The sequence below is a fragment of the Erpetoichthys calabaricus genome, chromosome 16 (assembly GCF_900747795.2).
Source record: "Erpetoichthys calabaricus chromosome 16, fErpCal1.3, whole genome shotgun sequence".
Classification (NCBI taxonomy): domain Eukaryota; kingdom Metazoa; phylum Chordata; class Cladistia; order Polypteriformes; family Polypteridae; genus Erpetoichthys; species Erpetoichthys calabaricus.
In genome coordinates, this window is record NC_041409.2 from 27,517,650 (window position 1) to 27,536,223 (window position 18,574).

Below are 18,574 nucleotides of genomic sequence, written 5' to 3' on the forward strand. Positions count from 1 at the left end.
GGACTACAAGACTTAAGAACAGTTTTTACCACCAGGCCATTCGACTCCTCAACAGCAACACCTGAACACTTACACACTTACATGACATCTACATTGCATTACATCTACTTTGCACTACTCACACACAAACTGTACCTGCACACTCTCTGAATACTGACTGGAACATGCATCTGCACTTTATGGAATATGCATCTGTACTCATAAAATATTATCTGTGCAATAACTGTCATTTGTACTTGCTGCTCATTCAACTCATATTGCTCTATAACTTATTTTAAAACGTACACATTTTATTTTATATGGCTAGTCTATTTTTAACTTGTCATTTTTTTTTTAATTATTTTTTAGCTTTATTGGATCTAGGCTGAGTGACTTGTTTTTCTCGTCATACACATTTCATTGTATGTTGACCCTGTGTTAACCTATATATGACAAATAAACCTAAACCTAAACCTAAACAATATGTGAATAAACAGGTGTCCCAGACTGATGATGATATGTTTTTATGCAGTGTAGGATATCTTACAGAAATTCACTTATTTATTGGACTAAAGAAAAAACACTTTAGAAATGCATTTTTATCTTTTGTACCAACCTCAAATGCTGTTTTGGTAAAAACACATGTTTTATAATAAAAGTTAAGAGAAAGCCAATAGAAAATTGACTTCTGTTTGCCAACAGACCACTGAACAGCAAGGAGAAACACGGCTAGGAAGTAAAGTTTCATCCAGCAAAAGCCAGGTGGTTGACTTTTGCTCCCACATACCTCCATTATTTAAGAGATGCTGTTGTTGGTATAAAGATGTGAATTCTTCATGAGCATTTTGACTGAAAATCGACAATAGCACTCTGTTAAACAAAAGAAAAAAGAAATTACATTTTTCTTGTGTCTGTACTAAATCTTGAACATGTACTGGATGGTGACAGAGGCCAACCCTGTCACTACATATACTCTTTTTAGACAAATGACCTTGCTACCTTTCTTTTAATGAGCTTAAATTAAGGTTATTTCTTTCAATCTTTCTGAGACGATTCAAAGCCAAAGTCTCTTTATTTCTACTTGGAAGTCTCATTATTGTTCCTAATAAAGTGACTTTTCGTTATAGTTGAATAAGCTTAATTGAATTTGATTCTCAGTATTGATCTTGTTTTCCCTTTTTACAATCCAAATCACAGTCATATTGTGTTGTTGTTCACACCAGACTAAAGTTATGTGAGGTGACCAGAAACTTGAGAGAAAAAGAGACATTTGTATTATACAATTGATTTTAAAAGTATAGTTACATGCAAACAATTAAAATATGTCTAATACAAGATCAAAGACCAAATGAGAAAATGTAAGGGAAATTAATCCACTCTAGTTAGAACAGATAAGAGCCAGGTATAAGGCAATAGGATACCACTTTGATTGAAATCTCATTTGAAAATGAAAAAAATAAAGATAAAAACACACGTTCCTGGGTATAGCAGTAAACAAGCCTACTGTGCTACTTCACTGGTGCAGCAGGGTGAACCACTAATATATGACAGGGCAAGTAATACTTCTTTAAATATATGTACGCATTAAGGTCCTACAAAAATTATTGAATGACTTAATTCATTTTATCAGATCAGGGAAACACAGGTAATATCCTTTAGCAGATACTTCAGTCTCCAGCGGGACGTTCTTCTTTTAAATGTACTGAGCCAAATTAAGAGTAGTCCCCAATGCTTGTCATGATTGTAACTTTTGTCATTGTTCAGCCAAGTTAACAAGTCAACTCAAGTTTGGGAGCATGCACTGGTACAGTGTGTTGCCGCACCCATGACACAACTAAACAACTTGGGATCCCGGTTTGCAACCCCCCAGGCAGACACGCAGTCTAGTCCCACCCTCCGGAAATGACCCTCTATCTGCCACAGCCAGGTGTTATATGGGTGACCCCTTGGTCTGGTCCAGCCACACGGGTCCCCAACAATGAGGATCTTACAAGCTGGATCACCCTCGGAGAAACGTGCCACATGGCCATAGTGCCGTAACTGATGCTCCCTCACAATGCAGGTAGTGTGCCTCATTTGGGACTCCATGAGCAACCGTTCATTCGACACAAAGTCAAACCAACGGTACCCAAGGATTTTGCGGAGAGACACAGTACCAAAGGATTCCAGTATTCGTCTCAGGTCACTGGATAGCATCCATGTCTCACAACCATATAGCAAGACGGGAAGCACCAGGACTCTAAAGACTTGGACCTTCGTCCCTTTGCATAGATATTGGGAGCACCACACACCACTTTCCAGCGACCTCATGACCCCCCATGTTCTCCCAATCCGTCTACTGACTTCATAGGAAGAGTCACCAGAGACATGAATGTCAGTGCCCAGGTAAGTAAACCTCTCAACAAGGTCGACACTCTCCGCAGGACACTCGCAAACTCAGACACTCAGACTCCTCACTCAGTCTTTCGAGCGCCCCGATCAGAGCCTCCATTGACTCCGTGAAGATCACAGCATCGTCAGCAAAGTCAAGATCCATGAACCTTTCTTCTCCAACAGATGCCCCACAGCCAAGTTAACGAAGAACAAAAAACAAATATATTTATTTTTTTCAAATAGCTCTGTCTATCACATGGATAGTTCATAAAGTCATTGTCAAAAAAATTCAAAATCCTTCAGTCACTAATATTTCTAAGTAGTGAAGCTTAGCTCATGATTGGTTAAATCTAGGAATACCCAAAACGACATGAAGCCTTAATTAGGAAAAGTCAGAGTCTTAATCTTGTGAGCATGCCAGGGTCAGAAGCAGCCATTCAGACATTTGTCTGCACATTCTTTGACTGGTGCTGCAGGCTTCATGGATCCACAGTTATTACAAAATGGAAAGGTACAATACAGCTAATGGCACCAGTGCTGACAAACAGGGTAAGACGAGTTAATAGTTGGTGGGAAATAATTAGCAACTTGGTGCAAGAGAAACCAGGAATGCAGCTGTGAAGGATAATGAATGAAAAGCTGCACTGAAAAATAGGGTGCAGCACCTGCTGGTTCACTGAGGCATGGTGACTGTGTAGACATGTCATAAACAGGAATACTGACTTAATATGTGCTCATCAGAACCTCAAATGAAGAACAAAAATAAAGCATTTGCTGTGAAACCCCTCAATTAGTTTATGGGAACTAGATCTAGACTAAATCTGACAAAAATCCATTCAGACCCACTAGGTTTGTAGCTCCAGTAGGAGTTGTTGAAGTATGAAAAAGAGCGATAGTGACACATTTGCAACAGGGAGAGCAGAGAACAATGCGTGTCTTATAGATAGTATTAAGTCCTTGATCACAAATCTTCTTCTGAAGAATTCTCTGGACATGGGTCAATTCTGTTAAATTTAAATGCTTTCTCCTGATTCACATAAAGGACTGATAAACAACAGCTCGGAGAAAATAAAAGTTATACACCTTGTAATTCAGTGGAAGACAAAATAACAGATGTGCAGTAATTACCCAATAATTCACCAAGACAAAATATATCACCACTCAGAACTCACCCATGCACACAAAACTAGAATACTCACTTAATGAGCCACCTACAGTATATTTTCTGTAGTCATTGTGGGTCTTTAAAAAAACTGCTAAAAGCTCGTTATTTTAATTTGGCTTTTTCTTAGCTACTTTTCAATTGTATTTCTAATAAACTATATGGGCATAGAATTATCATTTTCTTCAGGGAATCTATACTAACCCCACTATTCTCTGCTGGTTTCTTTGGTTCTTCTGTGGTAGTGATTTGTGCCACCACCACCTGATCGAGACACAATGCAGCCAATTAAAATGATGGAATGAAGGTGGGTGTCTCAGCTGCCCACGAGGTGGTGAAGCATGAAATCTAAGAGGTTTGATTTAGGAACTTTTATGGTAGGCAGAACACCCAGTGGTGGGGGGTCTGGCAGACTGTTGGCCTTGGTACCCCTGCAGATGTTTTTTTTTTGGTCTCCAGCCTAACTGGACTTTTTTTTTTGTTTTTGTTTTTTCTGTCCTCTGACCTTACCTTGTTTTGTTGTTCCTTATTCTTTAATATTATTGCCCAATCTTAACTGTTTTTCATTTCTTGAAACTTTCTTTTTGTCATCTTATAATGCACTTTGACCTACATTGTTGTATGAAGATGTGCAAGTAGATTCTAGTTGGCAGAGCGGTGTTCTGTTAGCTTTCCTTGAGCTCATATTCCACAAAGTTGCAACAAAATACTACGCTCTGCTTGAAGGAAAGCTGACATCCCTTTTATTAACTCTCACTAAACAAGGGACAGAAAGACCTTGATGTCACTCCCTTCACACGTCACAGGAAACCTCAAGTGCGTCTTCTCCAGTTAACCAGCACTCACTCTAGCATTTCAGTAATAGGGCTTGTAAGAATCTGACACAATATCCTCTGCCTACAACATGCGCATATTGTTTGCACAATATGTACAGTATTTATTGTGGTCTCAAGATATTACTCGTGCCCATAAAATGTTGTTTGCACAAGACTATAAATACACAGCTTTTGGGGATTTTAGGGGCTCCATATAAGATACTGTAGCTAAAAAGGGAGAGAAAAAACTTACTTCAACATGCATCTTTATATTTGAAGTAGTGCTGGGCGGTATGATCAAAATTCTATATCACGGTATTTTTCAGAATTATCCCGGTTTCACAGTATTCAACGGTATTTTTTTCCCATGCATGAGTGGATGTTAACCACATTTTCCAGTGCAATTACTGCAGTAGACTGGCTAAGAATAACCAATTCCACCGTCATGAGAATTGTACATTGTACAAAAAAACATTTTAATGTGCACACAAGTATTAATACGGGTTTGCATGGCCCCATAAAGTGATCGTTTTCAAGGGGGTGGCACTAATGAAGAGAAGGAATCACATTCCATGACAGTTGCAGTCAAAATATATAAGCTTTTTATTGAACAAATTTTGCAAAAAAATTAAACTAAAATTTTGACAACATATTTTTAACCACCCAAAGAGGCATTTAGACTTAGTAAAATATCCAGAGGTGCTTGTCAAAAGTTGTATTGCACCAAACATGTCTTAGAAAAATGTATTTAAGTGAAGTAACAAATCACTTTTACTTTGTTATTTTATACCTCTGCTTCATTGTTAACAGTTTTCTTTAGGTATTTTGTTGTCTCTTGGTCATTTTTATACTTATTGGAATATTCTTTTTTTTTATTATTTTTTATTTTGTTCAAGTATTTTGGTTACTGTTTAGTTCATTGTGCCCAATTTTGTAATTTGTTTTGGGATTGGGCTCATCTTGTGATTAGCAAACGCATCTCTGTTGCATTATAACATCACTATCTGGAAGATATTTTAGATGACAACGTGCTCCTCCTGGTTTCCAAACCTAACTTATCCATTTAAAATGGATAAACACAAAAAATTGTGCTGAAAATGAAAGGGTTAGAAAACATTCCGATTCTACTATATGTAGTGGGTAATATTGTGTAATACCTTATTTTTAAAAATATTTTGATATTCTATTCAGTCCATTTTATTCTTCAAATATGACTTGATTGAAAATTATACTGTAACACAATTTTAGTGTGCTTGATATGTTTTAATTTCAGTCATTTAGGTGTGCTTTTTGTAGTAGAATATGTTCACATACTCAGTTCTAGTCCTCACATTGCCTAAACAATCTTAGATCTGAGTTGGTTGTTAACTGAGCAATGAAGAGCATTGTGTATATTTTCTAACTTTTTCTTATAGTATTTTTCACAGCAGGTGTCATCACAAAATATCTTACAAAGCCCACAACAACGTCAATACAAAGCAAATCTCAGGAAAACAACCTGCTAAATCCAGTTCAAGATGACGGGGGACAGGAGGATAGATAGATAGATAGATAGATAGATAGATAGATAGATAGATAGATAGATAGATAGATAGATAGATAGATAGATAGATAGATAGATAGATAGATAGATAGATAGATAGATAGATAGATAGATAGATACTTTATTAATCCCAAGGGGAAATTCACTCCAGCAGCAGCATACTGATACAAAAACAATATTAAATTAAAGAGTAATAAAAATGTAGGTAAAAACAGACAATAACTTTGAATACTGTTAATGTTTACCCCCCCCCCCCCCCCGGGTGGAATTGAAGAGTCGCATAGTTTGGGGGAGGAATGATCTCCTCAGTCTGTCAGTGGAGCAGGATGGTGACAGCAGTCTGTCGCTGAAGCTGCTCCTCTGTCTGGAGATGATCCTGTTCAGTGGATGCAGTGGATTCTCCATGATTGACAGGAGTCTGCTCAGAGGGCACTCGCCACAACCGTCTGATAGAACATCAGCAGCATCTTATTGCAGATGTTGAAGGACGCCAGTCTTCTAAGGAAGCATAGTTGGCTCTGTTCTCTCTTACACAGAGCATCAGTATTGGCAGTCCAGTCCAGTTTATCATCCAGCTGCACTCCCAGGTTTTTATAGGTCTGCACCCTCTGCACACAGTCACCTCTGATGATCACGGGGTCCATGAGGGGCCTGGTCCTCCTAAAATCCACCACCAGCTCCTTGGTTTTGCTGATGTTCAGGTGTAGATGGTTTGAGTAGGAGGAGAATGGCATGTACAGGGCACCAGTCTATCACGGGGCCAAATGACATGCATACCCCACACGCTCACTCACTGCCACACTTACCAGTTTTAATCACCAGTTAACAGAACCTGCACATCTTTGGAGACATGTGAGGAAAGCTAAAGTTCTCAGAAGAAAATCTACACAGACGCAGGTAGTAAGCACAAATTCCAAAGTCATTAGAATGGGGGATGAGTTTTGGACATAGGATGCCAAATCTGTGAGGTGACTGCACTATTCAGTGTCCCACCGTGTTGATCCAACTGTCAAGATAAGGATGCAAAAATATAAACAAACTATATTGAAATTAAAGACATTCTGATTATCTCCATAACATCTTTTTTTTCTGTATATGAAGAGCTACATGAATGAGTATAGTGCAGACAAAAAGAAACACTCCTGTCATTGATTCTATCATCCATCCATCCATTTTCCAACCCGCTGAATCCGAACACAGGGTCACGGGGGTCTGCTGGAGCCAATCCCAGCCAACACAGGGCACAAGGCAGGAAACAATCCTGGGCAGGGTGCCAACCCACCGCAGGACACACACAAACATACCCACACACCAAGCACACACTAGGGCCAATTTAGAATCGCCAATCCACCTAACCAGCATGTCTTTGGACTGTGGGAGGAAACCGGAGCGCCCGGAGGAAACCCACGCAGACACGGGGAGAACATGCAAACTCCACGCAGGGAGGACCCAGGAAGCGAACCCAGGTCCCCAGATCTCCCAACTGCGAGGCAGCAGCGCTACCCACTGCGCCACCGTGCCGCCCTGATTCTATCATGTTATATCAATATGTGCGTCGATATTTAATCAATAATTAATTAGCTCTTAGGCTTACTACACTCCGAGTTAACAACTAAGACCTCTTTCCATATTTCACAAGTACAAGAAAAAAATCTATATTTCTCACTCTTTTCTCAATATTTCAACCTTTACAAGCCCCACTTTTCCGAACCTCTTTTTGTTAAATGGTTTTCTCTACATGAGCTTCAGGGTAAAGTTGACAGATAATAAAAGTGTCTAGTGTAGTTACTGTACGTCCTGGCTGTGACAGAACTGTTTTAATTTTGAACAATGGGTTATATTTCAAAACACATCAAAAACTATATATATATATATATTTTTTTTCTTTGTGATTACATTCAGTTTGATCTTTGAGTCTAAAGGTGTTGTTGTCAAGCTGTAGAATCTAAAAAAGAAGGAAAAGTATGTTTTTTTTTCTTAAAGGGAAAATGCTCAGAAATTTTTCAATAAATATAAAATTAGTAGATAAATAGTTAAATAATTTTCAGCAACCTTGACATAAATATCAAATACACTGGTGTTCTTTTATAAGGTACCTTTAAAGCTTGTCATCATCCTCCACATTATCTATAGCTGTTATGACTAATTATGGTGTTATTTAAAAAATAAATTATATGTTTAATTTGTATAGCATAAATAGAAGACAGTAATCTGCCCTCTGAGGAGAAACACAGACATTCTTTTTATCTTAAGGAGTGAAAAAATGTCTTAAATGGAATAAGCAGGAAATTTCATCCTATTTTACAACTTTTATTTATTTAAATATGTGCTTTTACCACATACACTTATGTCTGTAACTAAACAATATTCTCTCAGTTTCATTATGCTGTTATACTAGAACCTTTGTATTTGGATTATTTATATCTTCCTTCTCACAGTAGATATGAAATTAAGTAAACTGGAACACCACTGGGAAAAACAGAGTAGTGCATTTGAAATGCCCTTTAAATTCATTTAGTTTTATACCTCAAAGTATTGTAAGATTATTTTATGCTAATTACACGGTTCCTTACATACAAATGCTAATACAATGCAATGAATAATCCGTATAATTAATATTTTGAAATTGAAGTTCTAAAACCTTACCCTTATTTCTATTTTAAGTAAGTTTTCTTCTTTCTTTCTTCTTAATGTAATGCATACATTTGTTGCTTGAACACACATAGATTGTGAATGAGGACCAAAGCTCAGCATACCATACAGAAGTAGAGTTTCTGCATTACGGACTAGTATATGACCCACTATACTGTATGTTGTGGAATATAACTAATAAGCTTCCAACAGTAATTGAACTTTTTATTAAATTGTTTATAACAATTCTCAGCATTTTTTTGTAATTTTTCAGATATGGCTTTTTAGTGTCTACCAGAGAGCCCGAGAATCTTGGGTTACAGACCTGCAGTTTACGCAATCTTTTCACGTTATTGTGGCTTGTCTATTTCACTGCAGAGTCATTTCATTCTAACTTGAGGCATTGCAGTTTCAATTTAGGCAATTCACAGCCGTCAGGTTTTCCTGAGGAGTGGAATATTGCAGTTTACGTAACGTTTAAATCTATGATTCTGTACTTTGTCAAATGATAACGATGTTGGAGGTTATCACCATGATCTCATTCCAATTGAGAAAAAGTAGCACCAGCATCCCATTGTTTGATTATGCAACAAATTGTACACATCATTGGTCACTGGCAATGAGGGAAAGATAGTACTAGTTAGGTAAGTTAATCTTAATGTTACAAAAGACCGCACACATAAAGGAAAAGCCCTGCCAAAATTGTAATGCCAGAAATGCCACTGACATACAAACTAAACAATCTGCACTAAACATTCAGGAGAAGTGTTATTGCAAATAATTGAAAATAAATAAATAAATGTTGCAGAGTGCAAAATAACACGTAAATATGTCAAAAGAGATTGGTTGATACTGGCCTCCTCACAGGTCTAAAACTCCATTCGCGCGTCACTCCTACTCTCTGGACATGTCCCCTAACAGTACGTCTCGGTCTCTCTCGAGCTCAAATCCAGAGAGAAGCTCTGTCTTGTATTTTATTTGTTTCATTTTTATATCAGTTTCAACAATCCCTCTCATTCACTGGGACTCTAACACACAAACATGGACTGCTGGTTTTTATAATATGCTAGAACTTTACCTCATATTTGCCATGTACCATTTTTCATAGTTTTATATTTTTAAGTACTTTTAGTCAGTAAAGCTACTTTTCAAATTGCCTTTGCTGATGTAATTGGTGACAGGACCGAGCCTTTAAAATTAGACGAGAGTCAAGAAAATCGAATCAAAAGAATGCTGTTAATGTTTAAACAGTAAATGTGATGTTGACAAATTCAAAATGAATTTTATAGTTTTATAGCTTGCTTTTTAACATTAAGTAAAAAAAATATATATTTTTGCAATAATATTTCCTTTACTTATATAATGGCATTCCATCATCCATTTAATTATACTGAAACCTTTTGCATTTCACAATGAAACTGACCTTTGATAAATGTTGAATTGTTGAGGGTTGTTATTCCCTGTGCCTTCCACAGAGCTACAGAATGATATTTTCTTTTTTACTTAAGAAAATTTTCAGACTTAATACAAAATGTGAATTTGTCAAAATTTCATCAAGTGTTAAGTTTATTTGCAAAAATTGACAAATAAAGTAATTCATTGTATTTCTGTGTTCACAGGTCATCTTTCATTTTTCAATTAACAAGCATTCCCCAGTAATTCAACCTTTGTTTTCTTCTTTTAATGCTGTGTTATATCTGTACTGCAGTGCCTCTTGAAATCTAGAGAACAGGGATATGCTTTCAGCACATGAAATGTCAAGAATCAGATGGACTATAAAAGTCATAATGTGAACTTTCAAAAACCAAGACCATTGTAAGGAAATATATATAATGTGACAGGTGTGTCCTGAACAGGGGCACTGGATGACCTAGATATTGACGAGGTTGTAGCCAGCTATGGCATTTAGCTTTTTTTTTTTTAAGTCTACGTAGATCTAAGCTTTTATCTAATGATACACCTGTAGTATAAAATTTGTATTTCTTCAGTTGTCACTGGAACTGTTAATGAAGTAGATTATTCCCTCTCTAACTAAATATTGGCTTATTTTTGCAAATTATATACACTAGATCAAATGTTGTGGAAAGGGTCAGCAGCTATAGTTTGTTAGAGTCACCATCACTAACAAGTGTGTACGACATGTCTTAAGTTACATTTAAACAAGATGATTAATATCTTTACTTCTGGAGCAAGTGTAGATGTCTCCACCTTTGCTCACCAGCTTCTCCATTTGCACAGTAGGGTGTGTCCTCAGTGGCTGCATTATATTCGGATATGACATCTACTTAGTCCAGGATCGCAAAACACCACAATACCATATACATTTTGGCCCCCTAATCTATTATTTATCTTTCTCACCTACAGGGTGCGCACAAAGTCCATATACCCCTATCTTTAGGAGCATTTACAGGAATAACCATGACAATTTGGTTCCTGTGGACATCAGTCTTCCCGGTATTTCGAGGTGTGTTTCTGACATCCCGTCTGGTGCTGCCACCTGCTGCTGCTCAAGAAATCGCAACAACATGGCGGTTGTTCCAAGACGAAGCGATGGGTGACACAAGTCAGGAAGCTTGTGATCTGATGCTGCATCAATTTCCAACAAATGCTGAGAAAGAAAAGGTTATGTTCTCTGATGAGTGCGTGATTTATCGCAGCTCCTGCAATCAAAACGTGTTTTTCTGGGGAAAACAAAATCCACATTTCATTGAAGAAATTGCCCACCACACGTGATGATCTGGGCCGGAATGACAGCACAGCATTTGTTTGGCCCTTATTTTTTTGATGGTTCTGTTAACCAAATCAGTTATCTGGAAATGCTGAATGGCTGGCTCATCCCGCAACTGAGAAACCAGGGCGTCCTTAACAGTGTTTGGTTTCAACAAGACGGGGCACATGCCCATTTCACAATCACCGTGCGTGTCCGCCTCAACGATGTTTTTGGGAATCGTTGGATCGGACGAGGATCAAACAACAATCATGCTCTTCTTCCGTGGCCTCCAAGAAGCCCTGATCTCACAACTCCAGATAATGCACTCTGGGGGTTTATCAAAGAAGACGTGCAGAAGCGCTGTTATTCATCGAACGATGAACTGAAACATGTGGTTTGCGCAGCGTTCCAGAAAGTCACCCCACAAATGTTGCAGAACATGAGCAGGAGAACCTGGCGGTGCATTCGGCTATGCAGAGATGATGGAGGGACCCATGCAGATGTTTTGGATTCCTAAGAGGTAACCTTTAGCTTTCAAAATCCTCCCAAAGATAGGGTATACAGACTTTGTGCGCACCCTGTACTTCATCACCTAATGTATGGTGAGTGTACTGGCACAAAATGGCTGACGTTGCATCATCTAGGTGAATGCTGCACATTGTTGGTGGCTGAAGTGGCTCCCCACTCACTATGTAAAATGCCATGAGCAGTGAGAACAGCACTGTATAAATGTAATGTCGTCCTCTTCTTCTTCTACTACTAAAGGTGGGAGAGAATATCATTGGAATAGAGTTGTCGTCAGTTCAGAGTGTCCCTAACACATACACGTACAGGAACATTAGCCCTTGCATCAGTAGATTCAGGGACAGGTTTTATCCACAAATAATTAGAACTGGATTCAGAAAATATCCAGACCTCTTCATTTTCTGAACAGTTTGTTGTTCTGAAGATGTTAATTTTAAATGGGTACATTTGCCATTTTTGCCAATCAGTCTACACTCAGTAACCCATAATGAAAAAAGGTGAAAATCTGTTTTCTGAAAGGTCTTCAAAGTTCTTTATTAAAAATCAAAACCAGTTATCTCTCATTTATGTAATTATTCTGACCCTTTGTTATGTTGCACTCCAGACTGTGTTCAGGTGCATCCTGTTTGCTTTAATTCTCCTTGAGATGTACCCAGAATTTGATTGGAGTCCACCTGTGACAATGAATTGATTGGACATCATTTAGAAAGGACAACACTTGTGTACGGGTGGTCCCACAATTCAAACTACATGTTAGGACAAAAACAAACCATGAGGTCCGAGGAACTCTCTATAGTCCTTCGCGATCAAATCATGGCAAAATATTGATCAGGAGAAGGATATAAACCCATTCCTATAGCTTTATGTGTTTCCAGGAGTGCAGTGACCTCAATAATTATGAAATGGAAGATGTTTGAAACCACCAGGACTCTTCTTAGAGTTGGCTGTGCAGCTAACTTGAGCAACCAGGCAATAAAGACCTTGGTCAAGGAGGTGATTAAGGTCCCAATTGTCACTCTGACAGAGCTTCAGAAATCCTCTACTGAGATGGAAGAATCTGTGGGAAGGATGTTCATCTCAGCAATACTCCACCAATAAAGCGTTTATGGCATAGTGGCTAGCATTTAACGGGCTCTGAGGGCATGGTGTGAAGAGTTTAAAATTGAACTCATCAGGCAAAAAACCAAGCACTATATCTTGCAAAGGCCAGGCACTGCTCATCACCCTAACACCATCCCTATAATGAAGCCTGGTGGGGGCAGCTTCATGCAATGGGGGTACTTCTCAGCGGCAGGGATAGGGAGACTAGTCAGAATGAAGTGAAGAATAAATGCAGCTACATACAGAGAGGTCCTTAAAGAAAAACTGCTGCAGAGTGCATCCAACCTTAGACCGGGATGATGGTTGACCTTTCAACATGACAATGACCCAAAGCATAGCCAAAACAATACTGGAGTTGCTTTGGGACAGGTCACTGACTGTTGTTGAGTGACCAGATCAAAGCACAGTCTTTAAACCCTATAGAACATCTGTTCAGAGACAAGATGGCAGTTCACTGATCCTTCCTATCTAATCTAATGGACCTTGAGAGGATCTGCCAGGAAGAAAGAATGGGATCAACTGTCTAAATCCAAATGTACAAAGCTTGTAGAGACTTACCCATGAACACTCCAAGCTGAAATTACTGCCAAACAAGTCCTGAATTAAGGGTCTGCATACTTATATGAATAAGAGATTTTCATTTTTAATAAACCTTTCTACAAACATGTTTTCACTTTGTCATTATGGGCTATTGAATGTAGATTGATAGACAAAAATGGCACATTTAAAATTCTGTATAGAACAGAAAGTGAATGGGACTGAAGTTTTGAATCCACTATATATGTGAGGGAATTACTGTCAGGAAAGTAAGAGGATAAAACTCGAAAGTAAAAGATGATCTGTTAACATCCAAATTATGATGTGCAGTAGCACAGCAAAATGGCCTTTTAATAAAATGGGCTTAATGGTGCAATTGTGCATCTGCTTTGATCGCACTATACAATTACAAACCCCTGTTCACTGGATATACTGTACCTTAAATCTCTCTTTCTTTGTACATCTTGTTGCCTTTTTCATCTGACATTCTATTCCCTACATCCCTCTTTCTTTGTTCTTCTCGTTGCCTTTCTTCATTGAACATTCCAGCTCTGTTGTGGACGCTGGACAACGTGATGTCTGGACACATGAACATATGCTGCATGATTTACTCTCTTAAGCCGGCCACTTGCATTTGTGACAGGACATTCCTGCCTTCTTGTGGACGTCAGATGACATTACACCCAGAGAAGGGCACAGATGCCAGATGGATGGATGTCTTATTTCTTTTTACACAGAAAGAGATAAGGGAAGGAAAAAAAAATCTTCATTTTTCTAATTACTAATTGGATTAATTTTAGAATATGTGATTAATAGGCTGCCAAGCATTATTTTTTTCTACTCCAAGTAGTACTAGAACTTTCTGATCTACATATACATAGGCATCTGCACAGGTATTACCTTGAGACTTGGTTAGAATATTTTGAAAATTTTAATTGTGATGTTTTGAACACAAACTGCAGACATATACTAGTTAGTCAACAGTGTGGTTTGCATGTTAATTTGAAATCCAGATGATGCAGAGAAAAATGAAAAGGTGAGACAACTCCATTTTTGTATTGAATCTAATAGTTATATATTTTAAAGTTTAGTATGACATTTTGGCTTATGTTTTGCAATATGTTGGATGGCTAATAATCATAAAAAGGGAAAGGAATCCAATTTACATGGCATACTGAATGGATATGCTGCCTATAAATAGAATGCTATCCATCGGCCTGCTACCCAGTGGCTCCTGTTAATATAGGAAGCTTCAACAGTAAGTATGCACCTCTGTGTTCAGTTATTAGATCTCAGCCAGAATTGAACAATTGGTGCAGAGTACTGCTGCCTACAAATACACAAAAAATCATCTTACTGTCTTTTGTTTAATAAAGACATGATTAAGAATTGGCTGACCTTGGTACAAGGATTTCAAGTAAGTGGAAGGAATGTTCCTTCTTGAACCTTATCATAAAACAAGGATCACTGAGATACAAGAAGAGCATACTGTATTACCTATGCATAAATATATTTTTAAAACGTATTCACTTTACCACTCTACATATTGATTGCTTGTACAATAAAAAATACATTTCAGGTGGACAAAATAGCATTTGCAGTTCTTAAACTCTAGGTTATGTATTGTGAGGGATTGCCGGTCATACAGTCCGGCCAATACCCCCAGGCCACCAGATGGAGCCCTCCCTGCAACATGGAGGTGCCCCGCATTCCAGCAGGGCCTCATGGACCTTGAAGTTTTAATGCACAGCCCTGCTGGATACCATGGGGGCCGCCAGGAGTCGCTGCAGGGAGGCCCAGGGATTTATGCTTTCCATATAGCCCAGAAGTATTTCCAAGTCATGGGAACGGAAGAAATGATATTCTTCCGGGCTGAAGAAAAGGAGAAGTTTTTACCTGACCCGGAAGTGATAGAAACTCACATGGACTGAGGGACAGAACCACTTCCAGGTCAAGAACTTTAAAAGGATTGTGGGAAATCCCAGACGTTGAGCTGAGCTGGGTGGAAGGGCGGCAACTCGTCTGGGAGTGGAGGATTAATTATTGATTGTATTATTGTGTACTATATGAGTATAGTGGAGTGTAGAGTGCTTGGTGCACATTATTATTATAAAATAAAGTCATATTGGACTTTTACCTGGTGTCTGACGTCTGGTCTGAGGGTTCAAGGGGTCGACAGTGCCTGTATCTTTCACAGTATATAATAACATAGTATAACATTCTCAGATTTACAGGGATCTCACAGCAGCATGGTGTCCAAGTCAGGAGCAGCCAAGATTCTTCAAGGTATGCATTTAACAAGGTGCTAGAAATTCGAGTCCATGCTGACTTAAGAACATTATGTATATCCGGTGTATTTTTGGCTACAATTTCAATCTGCCATCCTCCCATTCCTCCTCATAGTAAAAGTGCTCTTTTAAACTGAGAACTGGAGGATGTACAGGCCATTGGAATAAACTGAAGTTACTGTCATTTTCACGGAACCATTCATTCAATCATTCATTGCTGCTATTTATTGTGCTGGTGGAACCGTGGCAGTTGGAGGCAGGTTCCCTCCATCCTTTCATTATAAAGGCTTAAAGGTCTGGTAAGACACCATCCATCTTGGCCACGATGACCTCTATGACAATGAGCACTGAGATGGAAAAACTGAGACACACGCACACACTGAATGAGAGTAAAGCCCAATCACAGGTGTGTCTGTTTAACAATGAATAATCCACAACTGAACTTTCAGAAGAGTTACTTTCCCACTGTTATGGCCACGGTGAACACCTCATAATGTAATAGTTCTACTGAAACTAAGTAGGGCATTGTTTCTGAAGTTACCGAGTGAAGTTCACTCTTTCTGAACCCCCTCTGCATCTTCTATGAGGCTCTATTTATCTAATACCTCTGGTGTCTCCTCTTGACTTCTTGAACCTTTCCAGGCTTGTAAACTCGAATGTTCCATTGGTTTGTGGAGCCCAGAGCTTAATGTACCTGTGAGACATTTTGCTGTCAATCACCAATCCTGCCCCACACTATCTTCAGAGTAATATTTTGGCTACTACAACACAGACTACGCTCATGAACACCTGTTTGTTGATGTTGGGATATCTCTTACAGTTCACACATGCGCATGCCGATTTGCAGGATGGCAACATGCTTTAACATTACCTCTCGTGGATTGGTGGGGGAACGTATCAATTTGCATATTACCTCGTTGTGTTGTAACCTTGGTGCAAAATTCGAGAAATAGTTGCTTGTGGCATACCTCCAGTAAATCATCGCTATTGCAAAGCTGCATTTTACACGTAATGTTACTAACACTGAAAACTGAAGGTACACATTGAGCAAGAGATTGCACATATATATTTTTTTTAAATTATGGCTAGTAACTACATATTTTGTGTAATTTAATGTTTTGAGGTCCTTTCAATAAATAAAACTGTTGTGCCTTATAAATCTACTGTATGAGTGCAGCTTTAATAGAATTCCTTTCAAAACTTGTCAGTGGTGTTTGGAATTAATTAGATATACGTTTGTGCACTTGCAAAAATGCATGAATATAAATACCACAAACAACTCAAAATGTGTTGATATCAGTGAATGTTTTTACATTGAAGCCTGTGTTTTTTTTCATTAGCCGAGAAGCAGGTTTAAAATGAGCAGAAGATACAAAGGTAAATTATTAATAAAAGCTGATGGAAACTGAAGTACTGAGAAGGCAATGTTTTTCTGAAGGAGAGAGCTTGTGAAGAGGTGCCTTTTGATAAAAACAAATTGCTTTTGGTTACAGGGGTAAGAGGTAATCCATTAAATCACATTATTGCAACACCTGATATTAGGTGGTTGACTACAGAAAGGGCTGCAAATGACCACACTCAAAGTATCTGACAAATCGATAAAAGCTGACCTGTAAAGAGCCCTTTATTCACAAGCAACAAAATATTGCTGGCAACCTTCAGTAACACAGTTGTGTAAGTGCTGGTGATGAAACCCACACTGAAGAGGACTCGATGAATTATTTTTGTTCAGGTGCACATAATTGCTGATCAATAAACCCCTCCAATGATTTTGACAGGACAGGTTAGGAGGAAATGGACTTGTAATTAGATAGCACTTTCTTATCTATATCTTTTAAAAGGTAGAGAGCATTAGTGGTTTATTTTGCAATAGAATGATGTGACATGTTAAACAGTTCAGCAATCAGCTGCAAATGACATTAGCTGTCAGCGAGAGTAAATCTGTTAGAATTGTGTTATTTATTGATTGGAGTTGAGTGATGAAAAAGATCTTCAAGTTGCTGTGTAAGACAGGGTATTATTAGATATAATAACAAAACATCAGGGCATCGTTTTTTATTGATAGTCCAGTTACAAACTTTAATTTGTATATCTGTCTTTACTGTTTATCTGCTTACTGTGAAAATGTGTCAGTATACCTTACTGCACTACTCGATGATTAGATAACAGAGAAAAATATTTTTCTTCCTGATTTTTGTGTTGTTCCCACAGTGAGCCAAATACACATATTCAGAACGCCTAACGGTTTAATACAGGGTTGATTCAAAATGACTGTGAGATGCAGGATGCAAGGTGAGCAGAAGAGATAATGGTACACAATATGTGGGAGTCCCTGGTGGTGATCTGGAACCCAGTATAAACCCAGCGAACCCCTATATACCTGAAAATCCTTTCACTCAATGAGAAAAATGATTATAGCAGAGTGCAGAAAACTCTTAATAGCCAGAACTGGAGGGCAGTAGTCTGTGAAGAAAACGTTACGCAGTAAAAAGGAAAACATGTGAGTGAGCATTGTTCTGACAATGAAAAGTGCATTTTGAAACTTTCAATATTGTGTTCTTGACACTTAGAGAATAGACACACCATGTAATGCACAGGTGTCGAACTCCGGTCCTGGAGGGCCGCCTGCAGTGGCTGCAGGTTTTCATTCTGTCCTTCTTCTTCATCTGTGACATGTTTTTGCTGCTAATTAACTTCTTTTGCCTTGGTTTTAATTAACTTGACTCAGACCCCTTAGTTGTCTCTTTTTCCTTAATTAGCAGCCAAACAATAATGAGACAGAAAACATGCCGCCGCCACATGACCAGCTCACCTGTGCTCAGCACATAATATCTGAAAATAACGAAAGGTGAAGTTCTCAGTAAGGTTGATCTCTCAGGTCACCAAAACATTTTGACGATGTTCTTAGAA